The sequence below is a fragment of the Hyaena hyaena genome, unplaced genomic scaffold, assembly GCF_003009895.1.
Source record: "Hyaena hyaena isolate Hyena2069 unplaced genomic scaffold, ASM300989v1 scaffold_49, whole genome shotgun sequence".
NCBI lineage: Eukaryota > Metazoa > Chordata > Mammalia > Carnivora > Hyaenidae > Hyaena > Hyaena hyaena.
Window position 1 is genome coordinate 549185 of NW_024080681.1, and position 4745 is coordinate 553929.

The 4745-nt window shown below is 34.7% G+C and overlaps 1 pseudogene; it reads right to left on the bottom strand.

The window, feature by feature from the left end:
* Window positions 1-1352: 1352 nt before the first annotated feature.
* LOC120230865 lies at window positions 1353-1878 on the bottom strand (annotated as a pseudogene).
* Between the last annotated feature and the right edge of the window lie 2867 nt (window positions 1879-4745).

Consider the following 4745-nt stretch of genomic DNA (forward strand, 5'->3'; position numbering starts at 1 on the left):
AGCGACATTATTAGAAATTTAAGGGAAAATAACTACGGATGCAGCATAAATTAAAAACCTAAAAATATTAAGAAAGTCTTTTCTTAGTAAATCTGAGTAAAGTGGACAGGTTTTTAGAAAACAGACTCAAGAAAAAAATACAAAAATATAAGTGAAATTATATACAGAAATTCAGTATCTTGAATATCTTAAATCTTTTCACACACACCACCACCACCACCACCACCACCACCATACATTACATATCAGGACCAAATGGTTTTACCAACAAGTCCTACTCAGAAGAGTTAATTTCAATTTTAATCAAACGTTTCCAGAGAATACAAACAAAATAAGCACTCTTCAAGTAAATTATAATAATAGCATAATTTTGACACCAAATTCAAGCAAGGGTATTACAAGAAAGAAAATTTAAGATTAATCTCATTCATGAAAATAGATGCAACAATCATAAATAAAGTATTAGCAACCTGGGGAGCCTGGCTGGCTCTGTTGGTAGAGCATAAGACTCTTGATCTCAGGGTTGTGGGTCTGAGCCTTGTGTTGGGTGTAGAGTTTACTTAAAAATAAAATCTTAAAATAAATAAATAATAAAGTATAATAAAATAAAATAATAATAAAAAAGTGTCTAGAATCTTTTCTCCCCCTGTGAAAACAGATATAAGGGATTTTATTCTATCATCCTAAACCAGAATTTCTCTCCTTTGATTGCAAACACTTTCATTTCTCTCCTTAAAATACTTCAATCAGGTAAGGTTCACTTAGGACACTCAAGGTAAACAAAGGTCAATCAGAAATTCACCACCTTTAGAAATGTAGGTATCTTCAGGCAAAGGCAAATGCAAAGGAACTGGGGCAAGAAAGAGCAGTCCCAATAAATGAATTTTTCCTAATAGTTATAGCACCATATAGAAAAACAGTAACAGGAAATGATAGAGAAAACAGTTTAGTAGGAACCAGACACAATGCTTTAAACAATCTATTTTTAAGTAATAGGTTTCAAAGGCAAGTTCTTTATCCTTAAAGCACAGCTATTTAAGACAGGATACAATTACAAGTACTCCACTTTTCCTGCGCTTAAATACAATGCAACAGATAACATTTCATGTATTTTTAAAATTCTTTTTTCTTAGTGATTTAGAGGGATTCTTTTCAAACTACTGTAAATATTTTATAAGTAGTATCTGGCAGTTCCTAATCAATTGAGTATTTTCTGTTGTACAATAAACTACCTCACACCTTTCAGCAAGAAAAACCCCCACCGAATTTGAATAAAGACATCACCCAATGAGTTAGGACACAATTAAAGTTTGCTTTAAATATTTCTTTGAGAGAGGATACCATACTTCTACTCAATTAAGAGAAACATTTTTACAGTCTTGAGGTCTTTTATCTTTTTTACATTTATCATGCTGTGAATTCATAGAATATGGGAGCTCGGGCTCCTTTCCATTGGTTCTAACAAAGCTTGCTTCTTCTGATGGGGCAGACTGGCACTTCAGTGGAACCCCAGTATCTTTCTCGTTGGCTTCCTTCTATTTCTGATCAATTTCCTTCACATCCTTCAGGAAGCTATCTCGACTCTTTGAGTGCTTAATATGCTCAATACGTACATTAATTCTCTTAACAAGAATCTTGCCCTTGTTTGTTTATAACAATCCCAACAGCATGCTGGATAACATTGTAGACTCTTCCGGTTTTGCTATAGTAACATTTGTGGGGCATTCCTTTTTGAAGAGTGCCAATTCCCTTGATGTCCAGAATATCACCTTTCTTACAGATTCACATGGATGTGGCCAAAGGAAAAACTCCACATTTTCTAAAAGGTCTAGAGAACATATAGTGAGTACCTCTCTTCTTTTCCTTTGTGTTGGTCATTTTGGCAAATTACTGGAAGTTGACACTGGCCAAAAGACAGAATCGTTTTTTTTTTTTTTTTGAAGAGCAATTCATCAAAAATAAGTTGGCTTTCCAGTCAAAACAGCCTTGATTTGTAGTTGTTTGCTGATTTCCATGGTGTAAATACTACAGTCTTGGCTAATTTCAAGCTGCCAGAATGACTTCACTGATTTCAGAATTTGGGAGATGCTAACAATTTTCACAAATTGCTATGTGCTGGCTCCTGTATACCATTTACATGACTCACATACCATGACACTGAATACCAATGGATAAAAATAATCAGGCTGGAATAACTGGCTATCCAAAATTTTTAAACGACACTGAATCTCTACCTTATACCACAAACAAAAATCAATTCCAGATGGATTATGGACTTAAATATGAAATGCAAACTTTAATATTTTTAGAATATAGAAGAACACCTTTCTTGACTTGGGAGTCAGAAGTTATTTCTATAAGACATAAAATCATTGACAATAATGAGCAATATTTATCTTTTATTATTAAAATTGTAAAATTCTATTCGTCAAAATACACAAGCAAGAGAGTAGAAAAACTCACTACTGAGTGAAGTGTGAAAATTCTCATTTGGAGAAGATGTTTTCCCCATACAAATACCCATTGTCTTCTGCTTCCCTAGGGTCCTTGCCCTACCTACTCTTCTTATGTTTTATAGCTTATGTCTCTTTCTCTCTCTCTCTCTCTCTCTCTCTCTAATGGCTTTTTTCCAAAACACTCCCCTATCTCTCTTCTTCACAGCCAAGCTTATTGAAAGATTAATATACACTTACCTTGTCTACTTACTCACTTCTCAACCTAATTCTTTTTTTTAATGTTTATTTATTTATTTTTGACAGAGAGAGAGAGAGAGAAAGAGAGAGAGAGAGAGAGAGAACACAAGTGGGGGAGGGGCAGAGAGCGGGAAACACAGAATCTGAAGCTGGCTCCAGGCTCTGGGCTGTCAGCGTCAGCACAAAGTCCAACGCAGGGCTCAAACCCACAAACCATGAGATCATGACCTGAGCTGAAGTCAGCTACTTAGCCAACTCAGTCACTCAGGTGCCCCTCAACCCAATTCTTAATTAAGCGTTTATTTCCTTCTCATTTACGGTACACTCTGATTTCTTGGTTGACACAACTCTAAGGTGACTTGATATTGTGAAATTCCATGAACATTTTTCAGTGTTCAACTAACTGGCCAACCCTCGGAAGCATTCAATAATGTTGGCTACTCCTTTCTTGAAATCAGTTCCTCCTTTCCTTATGCAACAGTACTCATCCTTATTTCTCACTCCTTCCTCTAAATATTCTCTGCATGTTTTTCACTCTTTTTGCTTCTTCCTACCTCTTCCCAAATTTAATTAGCTTTTAAAAATACATAAAAAGGAATATGTAATCATTAAAACAATTCTAGAACTTTTAGGAAAATATAAAGGAGAGAATTAAACTTCAGTAATCCTAAAAGACAAAGATAATTATTATTATTAACATTTTGATTAGTATATATTGCCAGACTTTTTCTCAGAATATACATTTATTTTCACAAAATGGTAACTACCATTCATAATGGTCCTTTAATCACTTAATATAATGTACATTCTTTCATATCAGCATAGACTAATATTGTTACTTTAACTATCAATAGCCAATATTCATTGAGATTTTGCTGAGGGTACTGTGGTAAACTCTTTACATATATTTAACCTACACATTACAACCTTATAAGACAGAAGCTATATTATTATCCTTATGTTACAGATGAGAAAACTAAGGCTTTGATAATTTCAGTAAATAGTCCATGGTCTAACAGCAGAGTAGCCCTAGTAACAGCTATCTAAGATTTGAACCCAAGCTGTTTAACTCCAGAGTTGGAACTTTCTTCATTATCTGTAATGCTTTATAAGTCAGAGTAATTTCATGTGTAAGTAACAGAATGCCCCAAAAAGGAAATTAAACAGTTAAAAAGTCTTGAATTTGGTAGTTTTAAAGCTTGGTATACCACTCAACAACACAAAGCTTTGGGTTGCTACTTCTATGATTCTCATAGCTTTCCTTCAGAGTCTTAAGATAGGTACATAGCTGCAAGCACCACATTCTTACATCCTCACATGAAATATCCAGATATAGGAACAAATGAGCAGCATTTTCTCCTCATGTATATATTTTTATCAGGATGAAAAACCTTCCTAAAAGCTCCAAGAAGAGCAACCTCAGTGTCTCATTGACCAGAAATAGCACATTTGTTGGTGTCTAAACCAAACACATAGGTATAGGATTACCACTGTCATCACAATTCACTCCTCAGACTATGCCCACCTTCCCTGAGCATATGACCTCAATAACGGAAAATGATGGCAATTCCATAAACAAGAGAGAAGAAGAAAGTGATGACCATTAGGGTGACAACTATTATGAAGCCAATAGCCATGTAAAAGTTTATGTAAGTACCATGACTTAATTAAGAAATCCCATGGATTTTGTTTGTTTGTTAATCCCAACCAGGCTCCACACTCTACACAGAGCCCAATGAGGGGCTTGATCCCATGACTGTGAGATAATGAGCTGAGCTGAAATCAAGTGTTGGCCACTCAACAAACTGAGCCACCCAGGTGCCCCAAGAAATCTTACGTTGAAGGATATTTATGTAGTTATTAATTTTACATTATAAAGAAAGCTGCAATGAACATATTTGTAGTTTTCTCGTGCTTTTTAATTTTCCTAGAAGTAGAATTTTTGAATCAAAGCAAATATTCTAAGGTATATTATATCTACATTACCAAACTACGCTTTAAAATATTTAAGCAAATATATGCGCTCCCCAGGAGAGTATAAGAGCACCCATT